Genomic DNA, 14,260 nt, shown 5'->3' on the forward strand with positions numbered 1-14,260 from the left:
ATTTTTCACCCAGGCTGCTTCATTAGGCAGATTATTTTGTCATAAGCACTCACCTCTGAAGAATTTCAGTAGCAAAGTTGGAGCTTCCTGCAGAAGGAAAGTAAGTGAAATAAACTTTTTTCTTACTTGCCTGTGTCCTTTTCTTTCTGTAGAAAAGGGAACAATTCAGAAGTATAAGATATCAGTTAAAATAGAGACAACCAGTATCTGCGCCTTATTAAGAAACATGTTAATTTGAAACAGACACTCAGTTGTGTAATTTGTGCATCAAAATATTATGGTATCTTAGTTTCCAAAAGGAGAAAGCATGCAGCAGTCACCTGACATGACTCTACTGGATTTCTGGTGATTGCCATGGGAAGGTGAGGGTGCACAGTTACCCCACTTCTACTCTAAAAGATGGTAATTATATATGGAGACATCCTGGAGCAGGGGAAATCAGAAATGCACTTGCTAGGAGGCTGATGGAAATACATGCAGAGTAAATGATCTACTCTCAAAGTTGCTGACTGATATAAGCTGTGAAGAGTGGTGTTTTTTTTCTCATCAGGGTTACTACAGCCTATTGAAGGCACAGTGTACCTGTATGCACAAATATGCAAGAATGTCCAGTTATCCTGTACCTATTTTTCTCCTGTCTTTCATCTAAAATTGCCAAGGCAGTCAGTGCCACTCCAGGCTGTGAACCACTTTGAGGGCAATGAGGAAGCTTTGAAGGTGGCTCATCTGCCCAGGCCAGTGTGTTGAAGGTTTAATGCATTCCTGGCAGCTGCCTTACTGTAGAGACACAGGGTGTTCTCCTCGTAGCTGGAGTTTCTCAAGGACTGTGGCTTTGTGCCAGGTCACTGTGCTGGAGTTTTGATAAGAGAGAAAGCCAGATCAGCATTTGTCCAGATGGAACTGAGTCTCTTGCCAACTGGAGATCGTAGAAAGTGTTATTCATGGATGCTGCCAAGATCAAACTTACTGTTTTCTGAAGAATCCAGGACTACTGCTAAGCTAGAGATTGGTCTGGTATTGTGGTGTTCGTGCTGTAGGGCTCTAAAAAACTCATGTTTTTTTCATATTGTAGAGCTACTGCTATCTGATATGTAATCCAAGTCAAGCAGTAACATAGCTAAGCTTAGTCACTGGGATACAAAGATGCCAAATCTAACAGGCTGAGCAAGTCTAAAAGCTGAGTCTTTGTTTTGATTTTATTTTGAAAACTGAATTACCGATAAGTGCAAGAAGTCTGAAGATAAGAGTGGGTTCTGGAGCTGTCTTTACTGAAAAAAGCCATAGAGTAACCAAATCAACCATGTCTTTGTCAAAAGAGGCTTTATATTTTCATGTGGGAGAGCCTTGCTGATTGTTCTAGTCATTTGCTAATTTTGTTGACAATAATTATGCTTGCTGTCTAGAGAGGTGTTAAACTAAAACATTTCAAACTGTCAGATGCCCAACAAATGATACTTTCCAATGGCTTTTCTTCTTGGAGAAATGATCTATGAAGAGGGTTTGAAAGAGTGGAGTAACTCAGTCTAAAGTATTGTGTCAGAAAGGATGGGGTCAAGGTAACTTTTCTTATATGCTGCTGGAAAGAGAAAAGGACTATTTTTCTCACATAGTCTAGCCTAGGTAGTGCAGGAAAAAATGGGCTTCACTTGCATTATGAGAAACTAATTTAGCTGTTGAGAAAAAAACTTCTAATGACAAGTGGATTACCAGAATAGATGAGCTGCAGAAGTTATGGAATCTCTGTCAGAAGTTTTAAGAACAGGTCAGATAAAAATCAGGAAAAAGCTAAGGTGAATTTGGGACTGATTCTTCAAATCACTTTCAGCACTTTTTCAATGGCTTGTTGTTTGGCATGACAAGAAGGGGATGAAAATGAACTTTTTTGTTACATTAAAGCACCATAGCAGCAATTTTTCAACAAAAAAAATAAATATCGTGAGAGGTACTATCTTAACCTAATCAATGCTATTTAATAAATAGTTATAAAAGCACAAATATGTTTGTGGGAGTAGGGAGAGGAGAGGAGCAGAGTGGCATATTGGAGGGGGAGAGAATGGAGCCTGTAATGTGCTAAGTCCATGGTTCTAATTTAGAGAAAAGTTTCATCTTGTCTGGCTTTCCCCTTAAATTATAGGAGGGAAAAATACCACCAGCACCACAAACCCAAACAATCTTCTAAGTTTCCAGTTCTATTCTATGGTAGAACAAAAGGGAATGGGAGAGCTTTGCCCTATCACAAACTGGCCTGGCCCTATCATGAACACAGTGGGAAACAGGTATGTTGTGCCTGCAGGAGATGCCACAAGGATCACTTCATTTTTAATCACTTGTTAATCCAAAGTAAGATTTAACTGGTGCCTTTTAGGTCCCACCTGCCCTGGGAGACCCACAGACAGGCCTGGAGAACAAAATTATCATACTTCTACAATTCATAGAATGAGCTTTATGTAGCTGGAATTGCCATGTTGCTGCTACAGCTATGTCCATGCAAACACAAGGGGGAGTTCAGAATAAAGCAAATTTTCCTTGAGCCACATTGCTCATGTGGTATTTTGCAATAGAGTTGTGAGCTATTTGGGGGGGCCTTTTCCATTAGTGGGATCTCCCCCGTATAAAGTTTTCATTGTTCTATTTTTTAATACACTTTCCTGAAATGAAAACTTTTAAATGTAGAATATTCAGCAGTGACTTTTTGCTCACTTTCCTTTAAAGCTTTCTATGCAAGTCTCATTGGCATTTATCCCAAGAAGATGTTAAAATTATATCATAGAGGAAACCAGTTTAAAGCTTACTGGAAAAGAGCTGTTCTCTTTTCTTTAATTTTGGTATATGCCTAAGTAAGCATAACCTCTTGGTTACAAAATTAAAGCATGTCCATAGAAAATTATCTTCACTAAAATATGTATAAGGCATCATAACTAACCCAATGCCTTACCCAGTACTTGAGCTAATATTTTCCTTTTGATGTTCAGGCAACCCGACTGGGAAAATGGAAAGAAAAAACTGTATTTTTGGTATTTCTGGTGGCAAAATATACTACTGCATTCTTTTGTCTTGAAATTTCTGTAAGGAACAACCACATCTCGTGACTCCTGCAGTCAGGGCCCCATGCTGTAAGTGATCCTGACAGTAAACAGCTGGTGTGATCTTATCACTTGTGTTTCTGTAACAGAAAAATATGCCTCCCTTGATATGGATATCCTATCCATATTCCCCTGGACTTCCACCTCCTCCCAAGAACAACTCATGCAACTCTGACATGCCTTGAACCTATAGCAGCATGTGGTAAAGCAAAAAATTACACTCTTGGTTAATTTCTTAGCTAATAAAATGTAAACTTGTTAGTTTACATTTACTTCTGAGAGAAGAGCTGTATAGCCATAAATACTACCTCTAAATTGAACCATGTTGTCTTCAGATCAGGAGGCTGAAATGTGACCTGTTTTGCATGCAGGGGTTTTGGGGCAGTGTCTGCTGAGGGAGGTCTGGCATCTGGACATACTATTGTTTCACTGCCTGAGAGCTTTCCTCTTATAGACTCGGTAACCTCAGCCTTGAACTTTGTTTATACCGCAGGAGTCATGTTCTCTGTGACTCACAGAGCCTTTGGCAAACAAAAATATCGAGCCTTTTTTGAAGAGTGAAGAGGCTTCAGAGCAATGCTGAACTGAGAGACACTTGGGAGAAAAGGAGAGGAAAAAACTTGGTGAGAAAGCTGCTCACATGGACCTCTTGTAAAAGACAGAGAATCTTAGATATTTTTCAGCAGGAGGATGGCATGAATGAAAATAGAGGGAAACCTTGGGAGGAGGGGTGAAAACTATAGATTAACCCCTGTGGCTGACAGGGCAGAAGAGAGTTCCCAAGTGCCTGATCCTTGAACGCTGACCATCCACATCAGACATTAGGTCTCTGGATCTGGCCGGCCCTCAGAGGCCACAGAAAGATGCTCAAGTTCCTCAGACTGTCCTTCCACTTCTCCAAGTCTACTCATTAGATATCAGACAGGTCACAGTGAATAATATAAGACAGATTTTAAGAGTCACCACTAATGCAAAATTGCTTGCTTTCTACCCCTATCTCCTCCCCCTCAAAACCAGTAAAAACTCTAGAAAACTCATAGGAAAGACAACATAAAACATCTTTTCTGCAAATAAAATATTAAATATATTAAAATATTAAATATAAATTTATATTTAAATATATTTAAATATTTAAAATATTAAATATTTTTAATTTAATAATTAAAATATTAAAGTATTTATGTGACCCAAATCATAAAATCTGTGAAAAGCTGGCAATTTTCTCTAATCAGGCTGTCTTGTAAATAGGTAGAAGAACAGGTGAAAAGTTCCTAAAAGAGTGCAGATCAAAATTAGTGCTGGGGAAACAGAGAGGAATGGAAAACAATAAATCAGAAACTACTACTTTATAATCTCAGGCAGCCAAGTTCTTGATCAAAGCTCATTGCCATCTGATGTGGAAAGAGAAGGGAGGACACAAGGACACAAGCAATCAGCCAAGTGATGAAGGGCAGTCTGGGAGGTGTGACTGTGTAAATCACAGCCCTAGGGATCTGTGCCTGCTTACCTATGGAATGACAGAGGATTCCCCTTCCACTTTCCCAGGCCTAGGATGTCCCTGGGAGTTTCACAGAGCCATGTAGCCATGTTAACACAACTGCTAGGAGTCGTAGGGAAACTCATCTCCAGTACTGGGGGCAACCAGGCAGAAAAAAGCTATCAGTGGAGAAAGTGGTAGAGTCCTTGGCAGTTATCTTCTCCTTGGGAGCCCCTGCAGAGCAGAGGCTGGAAGAGGTGCCTTCTCTGCCTGGGGTATCTGCAATACCCTCACCTCCTTCCCAAGCCTAAAAACACCATTTTGCCTTGAAGACGTGTGGAGCATACAGAGGAGAGTCTTGTTGTGGGGACAAACTTGGTGAGGGGACAAAGGACAAGGTGAGAGGCTCACAAAGCTCACATTAGGAAGACTGTGTTAAAGGTTTTGTGGATGTGTATGCTGGAGATATCACAGTTCTCTAAAAGATCTGGTGAGGTGTGTCAGCTTTCCTCTGCTATTTTCCACTGATAGGAAATGTTTCCATTGGGCAGTGTCCCAGAACTACTGTGACAGTTTAGCAGCTCCTGTATGAAGGTCATGTCCCTGTTTTGCAAGAAAAATGCAATAAATGGCATTACAGTCTTATGAAAAAATGCTGTAATAACAGAGTATTTTGGAACAAGATATCAGTAGATCTGAGTTAGATCTGCTAACTCAAAATAGACCAGAATTGGTGTTGACTGTGAAATTCATGTGCTCATGCAACCAATTAGCACAACATGATATTAGTAATAGTATTGTCAGATTAGCTTCTGCCTAGCTTATCTAGCAATTCCAGCCAGAGCTGTATAAACCTGGTTTTCCTTGTCATGCCATTGAATAATAAGCACTGAGTGGTTGACATCTGTTCATGTGCTTACTGTGTTTCATGCTGATTAGCTTTTTCCACAGGTAGGGAAAATAAAGTCCCCTATTAACCGGGGCTTAGTGGGGCTCTGTGGCAGAGCTCTGTAAGGCATAATAGAAAGTAATTTACTGACAGAGTCCTATTCTCAGTCACAGCAGTTGGTTGAAGTGCTAGTTTATATTCACCGAGGATCTGGCTGTGAGACCTGGCTTGACATTCTTATCCCATATTTACACTAGAATAAGCCAGTTGGAAATCACCAAGGATGTGGGGTGTGGTTCCTCACAGGGAATGCTCTGACACCCATGTTGGTTTAGTTTTCTTGTTTGGAGAAGTGAACACATTCACAAGCAGAATGGTACAGAAAATTAAGAGTCACCTTTTGGCAAGAAAGCTGCTATTACCATAAACCAACATGATTTATATACCAATTCTTTTTTTAATGTCACTGAGTTGCAGTGACATTATTTGAGCTGAGAATTTCCTGAGAACATCATGTACATGCTCCCAAATACAAGATTCCTTTTCTTTTGTGTTCAATTTAAGCTGTTTTTTAAAAAAAATATTCTTAGTCTTGGGACAGAGAAAATATTTTCAGTGTATGTATGTGCTTTTCATCATACACCGGCTAAGCTGTTTTTTTATTCAGTGACATAATTTTACTCTCATATTATTTGTCTTCAAATGAACTCTCAAAAAGAAGCTGGAAATAGGGTTTGCTGGGAAGAAATTGAGTCTTTTTTTTCTGAGCTGTGGACTTTAAAGCATGAGCCATGCTTTTACTGTGTTCATGATTCCTTGCTTGCATGGGTGACACACTCCCATCACCTTCTACGTACAACTTACTGGAAGCATCCCTTAAAGGAGAGAAGGCAGCCTATTTGCTGCATCGAGTCTATTACAGGGTTGAAGATGGTGGAGAGCCTCATATCTGGATTAAGTTCTGGTTCATTTAGAAGCCCAGCTCAAAGCCTAATGGTACTGCAGTAGCTGAGTTGGAGTGTGTCAGAGCTTACAGAAATTCCTTTATTGATCTTTAACAGGACCTCTTGCCCCTGCTATTCCCTGAGCCTAAGGTGCTCTGCTGCATTGATCAATTCCATCCCCAGCTTCCCTCTCAATGGGTAATTTGGGTTCAGATGCACATATTGTGGTGTGGAATTATGAGCACCTTGAATGCAGCTGCTGAGATAATTGGCTGCTTGAAATTTAAATTGCATCTTCCCCTGTTCATCCTTTGCCCAAATGCCATTCAAAAACCTGCACAAGATTACAATGCAGTTTCAGATAGTGTTTCTGGAAGCTCCTGATGCCCAGATACAGGCACATCGGAGGAAATTCAGCACGCAACAACACAGATGATTAGAGGGGCTGACATGATTGCTTACAAGGAAAGTTGAAAATGTGCAATGCACCTAACTTGGCTAAGCAGCAGCTGGCTCAAGTGCCAGATGAAGACAAATGAGAGGAATCAGTGCGGGCATGTGAAATGAGACAAATCCGGAGGCAGGAAGCATTTTGGCTGAATAGCAGCCAGTGTTATGAAGAGAAAGATCTAGGTGATCAGCATGTCCCAACCTTTTTCACAGCAGGAATTTCAAGCATGTCAGTCTCCTCTCCTGGGAGGAATAGGCTGAAAAAAGAAAGCAGGCTAAATAAGAAGGGCAGACAGGTTGCAACCCAGCCCGTTCCAGGTTGTATAATTTATGTATTAGATATAGAATGATTTTCAAAGAAAAATGGTTAAAACTCCATGGAACATAGACAGGCTAGTGTGCCGGTGAGTGTTCCACAGGGGTCAATTAGGAAATTGTAAAAGGATGTATTAGAATGAATGTTAAGGCTTGTTTCATTTCTAAATGGTACCATTTATGCCAAACACACTCAGCAAACAAAAAGAAGTTAAAAATAAAATCCAAAGGCATAATGATTTCCAGTTGTATTTACTTTCCATCTCATTTCAGTGATTAGACAGTGAAGTTGGCAGCTTTTATTTGTCTTAATCCATGGGTCAGTGAATGAACCATTCTTAAATTCCAGGGCTAGGTTTGTGCCACATGGATTTCTTTCTAGTGAGCAGGTTCTATGATAGAATTTGTAATTTTTTAAAATTTTCTGTCTGACTTTTTAAATTCTTTTGGGTATATGCAGCCAATTCATCTTTCTGAGGTAATCGAATTATCAGGGTACCTAAGTCATAGGAAGAGAAGTAAGAGTAATATTAATCCAAGGAGCACCATGGGTATCCACTCTCTATTTAGTCTTGTCCAACAGTTCTTTTCAGTCTATGAAGGTCATAAAACACTGTGATTTTGTGCATAAAAGTATGCCCTATTGACAATTACCATATCTTCTAGTATCTTTTGCCTTTGTTCTAGTACCTAGGGATATTGCCAGTCTAGCAATATCCATACTTACTCTTTTCAGCCTCTGAATTTCACTCTGCTGCAAAGTTACAGGTGGTTACAAATCACATGAACAGCTGTATAGAAGTCAAATACAAAATTGTTTCTGTGCTTGTCAAGTTGTGATAATGTGATTATGTGCCCAAGACACAAGGAACTATGTTTTTATCTTTTGTACACATATAATCTCTGGTGCTACTTACCTCATTTTCCTGCTTAAAATTCAATGAGATTAGGAGAGGTGTACTTTCTTTTCCTCCCATTCCTGAAATGATTTTTGGGAAACCCTGCTGTAGTAATGATTCATGCTGACCAATGGATTAGCATTTTTTGATGAGTTTCAGAAAGCACTTGTTTCTATATCTGTGATTTTGTGGATTCTGTTAACACAGTCATTTAAAAGTTAAAACAAATTTAGCAGCAGGAGCATTACCTCTAGGACTCTGTCTGGCTATCATCAGTCACAAAAGTCTGGAGAGAATCTGTCAACAGAAGAGTGAAGAGTTAAATTCTGTGGATGTTTGTGTGTTTGCTCCTATTGAAAACAGTAGCTGTATGGAAGTAATAGAGCAGCACTTGGCCTTAAGCCTTTCTCAACAGCCAAAAAGTGCTGCATTATCTGGATTTTCTCTTGCAGACTTTCTCCCTCCAGGAGAAAACTCTATCTACTGGATGTTCTTGAAATGAATGAATAACACTGCAAACAACCTCATAATTAACCCATCTTGCCTAAAATGAGAGTCTTCCTAAAACATGCTTAACCTTGCTGGGATGATGATGTTTAAAACCCAGATGCAGTAGACAGCTCTGATTTGAAGCACTGTAATGAGAGAATTTGTAAGAGGAAACATATGACATTAAAAAAATATGATAGATGAGAGAGAGGAGGCTAAAATCAGATTAAGACAGTTCATTTCTTTGTCCTGTCTTCCTGTTTGTCTTTTTTCATGGGGGTGGGGTGAGGTGGCACCCACCATGCAGGGCTCAATTTGAAGACTTAAATCGCTAAATGTGTTGGAATTGCCAAGGAATTGTTCCTTGCCTGGAAAATAATGCCAAACATATTCATCAAAGGGGCAGGTGAGAAAAGACTCGTGTGTTTTTTTTTAGTTGGTTTGTTTTATTTTGTGGGGGTTTAACATCTTGTGAACAGTCTGAGTGGGGACTTTATTATTAATATTTTGCACTTCATCCCATGCCACTTGCACATATGCTTTTGAAATAAGAGAGATGAAGTAAAATGGTTCTAATCTTTTCCTTTCCTGCAGTGTATTTAGATGAAAGAGTCTGCAGTAATCACCATTAGGCATCTGGCTACCCCCACAGAGTGGGCTCATGCCTGATTTTGCTTGTTCTCCAAAAATGTTCTTGGATTTTACCCTTTGCCTTTAAAGATGTTTACAACACTGTGCCTCAAGTTCTGTTTATTGATTTTCATGCTAGAACGAGTGAGAGGGGGTTAATATACTCATTCTTTGTTGTCTCTCTCTACGAGCTCTTCCCTGAGCTGCTTGGTACATCTCACACAGCTGGCAGTAGCTGGAATGTCCAATACTGCACATTCATATCTGACAAGAGTAAGTGGAAACAGGTATTTCTGGGGAACACTGACTACTCTATGCTTGTATTTTATCTTTGTTACCAGAAGCTAACAAGGAGGACTGATGCAAAGGTCATTTACAAACCATATTTAAAGGGCCTGTATCAAAACAGGAGAAGGGCCAAGTTCTGCTCTCTGTTCAGTGTGTATGTGTGCAGAGTTAAGCCAGCTTGTCTAAAAGAAGGACATGCCACAGATTTAGTTTTAGAAAGGTAATTTTCTATGTGGAACTCCTCCTAAATATGATCTCTTCTGTCTGAATTTTATTCTTATAACTTCAAAACTCTGGTGAGAATGTTGAAATACTTTGCCTTGATTTATTGTCCCCTTTAAGTTGTTTAGTTTTAAAAGAGTTGGGAGATTAAGAGCGTACTTAGAGAAGGTTAATTGTGATGACTTCTGCGGCCTGTGTGATTCTGTGTTGCTGGCTCTTACTTCAGCTCTGCTGACTGGCTGTAGCTTGGACTCAGGATGTTAAGACTGTGTTTGGGAAGAGCTTAGGATAGAACAGGATGAGACTGCTTGCTCCTGGATATGGATGATTTACCCACATCACCAGGAACAAAAAGGTCAATCTGCATTACCCAGCTGTCAGTTTTCAGGCTCCACCTCAGGGAGTTCCTGAGACTGCTTGTGCTCAGTCTGTACTCGGTGTATGTTCATATGTAAACAACAGAGTGAGCAAGGTTGACCTGGAGCATAACTTCAAACTTGGCTTGCCTTGCAGTGCAAACATACATTCAGAGGAGTTTGGAGAAACAGCAATCCATACTCAGAATGGCTTCAGAAACTGCAGAAACTTGTACCAACTCTAAATGCAAGTCTTAACAAATACTGGCTAAATACTTAAAAAGTCATTGACTGGAAGAGTGTGGTATGTGAAGGATGTGTTTCAGCTGAGGTTAGACTGATTAAGAGTAATTTCAGATCAATATGTATTCAAGTAGCTAATAAATAAAATATTTATGAATAAAAACATACTGAAATGCCTAAAGGTGCAAATCTAAACTTCTTTAAATATTTATAGCACTTTAAAAAAATTAAAAAAAAAAAATCCAACCCACAAACACCCTATGTCCATCTTTGAAATTTAACTGTCTCTGTACGTCTGGGCCCCCAGATATTCCAGAAATGTGAGATGTATAAATGTCCTGCAAACTGACAGGTTGCTGGGTAAGTGAAAATTGGAGAGCTGGGAAAAACTTGAGATAGTTCAATAGTGAAATTGTAGTTGTGAATTTCTATCATTGATGTGTTCTTCTTCACCAGGCAGCAATGTAGAAAGGGCATCTTTATGGTGTCCTGTCAGGTTATCAGTGACAAAGACTATGGGTCTATGGGAGCTGTCATGAAAGTATCAAAATTTCCAGGGTGCAAAACAAAGTACAGAAGAGAAAAAAAAAATTAAAAATCTCCTAAAAATTAGTTTTTCAGCACTCTGACATTTCTCAAATGGAGAAACTACTGATTTCTCATCTATGTGTTATTTTTCTTTAATAGTGTTCTAGAACACTAAAATTAGCACATATCGTCTTGTGTGAAAAAACCCAGCCCGCTACAGAATTCAAGAAAACTGTCTGAATTTTAATTTATTTAAAATAAGTTAATTTATTTAAAGAAAATAAAGTTATCACATTTGGGGATTTTGCTTTTAGTTTTTTTCTTGTATAAGCAGGCAACATAAGAACAGGAATAGAAATGTTTATATTTTTATGTTGGATCATATTCATTCACGTTTGTGCTGTATCTCAAAGCTGAAAGAATAGTGAAGTCTCATTTAGACTTCATTTAGCTAAGAATATGTTCATTAAGTTCTACAAAAGTAGAGTTTGCCAAAAGGCAGTGCTGCAGCAGTGGGAGAGGCATCTTAAGAATCTTGTACAGACACCTTCCACTAAGGCAATGGCAAAAGAAAGGTAAACTTTCCATCACATTTTTTGGTGAGCATATGCACCTCTTCTTGTGCACATTAGTGGTTTGTCTTTAACCTACAGATAGCTCCTAGGCAGCAAAGATGGAGGTGCCAACATCCAGCAGCTGTAATGTGAGGAACCAATGTGGAATACTTACCTTAGTTTTAATATTGCATCTGTGGAGTGCTGCCTAGGTAACTCACTTTGTAAAAATGTGACCTGATCTGCCTTCTCTTATAATTTGTCTTTGTAAGTGGACCACTTCTGTCCCATTACTTGTTCAGTTTTTGTGTGATGTAGTCATGATATGACTGCAGTCATGTAAGTGGTATCTATGTGAAGAGATTTAAGTGCTTGTGCAGTTTTACATGCTTCATTTCAACACTGGAGTTGCATTATCGTTCATAAGATGTTCACAAGTACAGATGACTCAATCCAACTGGCAACATTTTCTGATTTTGTTTTTTTTTAGGTTCCATTTCACTGTGTGCAAGTGCTGCTGAAGGATTATTGTGTAGGTGGAATTACTTAAAGGTTAGTAAGGGTGATGTCACCTAATGGGACTGTTTGTTTGGACTCAACAGGATAGCTAAGCAGTAAAGTATGTCTGATTTCTTTCTTCAAGCAAAACTGATGTGAAAAAGTTCTTAAAATACAGAGTAGTTCACACAAGACATGGAAAAGATTAACAGTAAGAGAACAGTTCTGAGATTAGAGAAGCAATTTTATGTACAAAATTATACATGCAAAAAAAGTCCAACCCATTATGTTTATCCACCTTTACTCAAATTGATCACTTTTGCTCCCAGAATAACTGCATTAAGGTATTTTGGGGTTTTCATCCAAAATCACAGTAATTGCAATGCTTTCAATTAATTGGTGCCATAACTGTTAAAAAAGTGATGGTGAGTCTCTGAGAAATACCTTCAAAAAACATTTAATCTTTCCTTGTAAGCTTGTCATCTCTTTGCTCTTTTTATATAAGAGAGACATCCCCTAATCAAGCCCCACACAAGTGTCTCTTTGGGGACATTTATTGAAATGGCATATATTGTGGTTTTTTTTCTCTTTACTGAAGGTTAAGTAAGATGGAAGAGAAGAAGACCAGAAAGATGTGAAAGAGTAAAGTAGATAGGAGAGTTGAAAAAAGAGGAAGGGGAGAGGTAGGTGAGAAAGAGGACATGAGTATGAAGGAAGGAAAATAGTCTGAGAGGAAGGAACTGAGAATCCTCAAGGGAAGTAATCCTTGACACTGAGATAGTTGTCATTTTCAGTATGATTATTCTGAGACTAGTATCTGAGGCTAAGAGAGTCCCAAGTGCGTGAGTTGAGATGCTCTGTGGTTGGGTTTCTCATGAGGGGTGGGTATTGCTGTGTGCAGGATACTCCCCTCAGCTGGGTGAAATATACGTCAGAAGTGTACAGGTTGTACCAAACACGCGTCTCGAGCTACTGGAAACCACTCACTGCCAAACTTCCTTTATATTCTGAAAATTACCAACTGGAAACAATAATACACTGATGCAAAACTGAATAAATTCTCTCCATGAAAGTAATCTTACTCCTGAGATGAGGAGAAAAACCTCTCAAACTAGGTTAAGAAAATACAGTTTTATTTTTTCCAAATTCAAACAGAAGTTTTCTTTATTCTTGATGAGGCTGAATTTTTTTCCCAGACAACATGCTGTTAAGGTGAGCTGCCACTACACTGTCTACTGCTTCCATCCAGGTCGAAGACTTATGTCTCTGAGGTACTCTGACAACAGCCTGGGGCTTTTACATGGGAGTGAAATGATAGGACACAATTATATTTCATGGGATCAGAGCAGAGAAATAAAATATACTAAACCTGCAAAATTTTAGCAGCCCAGTGAATGAACAGTTTGACAGGACAAGGTGAGAGAGAACATTTCTAGCAAGATTCTATTTAGGATGAGCAACTTTTTACTGGGAGTTAATCATCAAATTAGTCAAAATATCTTTGCTACTTTCCACACCATGTTTGCACACCAAGCCTTTGTGATTCAGCACAGAAAAGCTAAAAACTATTGACACAAGGCCACTGTTTGCAGAATCATTTCCTTGGGTATAGTCAATGTTGCTCTCATGCTTTCAATTCACACATGGTGGCAGAGTAGCGGTGAAGTTGTTGTATGAAGATTGAACTTTTTCCATGCTTCACTCTTCATTTTTGAATAGCCATGTTGATATGCTGTTTTGCTTGACTGCTGACACCTAACTCTGTCTCAGAATGCGAGGGGCAGCGCAGATCTGCTTCTCTCTGAAGAAAAGAGATGGGATATTGCATTTCAGAGGACCAGAACCATTTCTCTGCTCTGAGGTGCACTAACATCATTCTCTTTTGCTACTTCCCTGTGACCTCTTCTCCCTGGCTTAGCTGCTCAGTATTCTAACAACTTACCCTCACTCATGGTTTTTGCATGAACCTACCTCTGTGTGACTTTGGACCAATTTTTATTTTTCCCAAGATGCCTATACAGTACCAAGGTAATATACAAGATCGTTTGCTTTAGAAAAACCAGGTCTTTGTCCCTTGTAATATTTTTGTGAGCCCTTCCTTATTTTAATGTTTCCTATAACTGGTGAGGGTATTCCTTTTACAAACATAGTTTTCCAGGCATCTAAAATTGTAATCTAAGATTGTAGTAATATATTGCAAAAATAATTTTTCTTGCCACAAAGTTGCAGAATATTCATCATGATTTAAAGTAAAATAGCTTCCCTATTTTTCCCTGAACTGTTTAAGGTTTTAAGCATTTTTTTTTTCCTTGCTCCTGGGAATTTGAAGTTTATGTGGCACGGATAAATGGAAGTTAGATATCCTAGTAACCAGTGGAGAAGGTGTCCAGTCATT

This window comes from Parus major, chromosome 1 (assembly GCF_001522545.3).
Source record: "Parus major isolate Abel chromosome 1, Parus_major1.1, whole genome shotgun sequence".
NCBI classification, from domain to species: Eukaryota; Metazoa; Chordata; class Aves; order Passeriformes; family Paridae; genus Parus; species Parus major.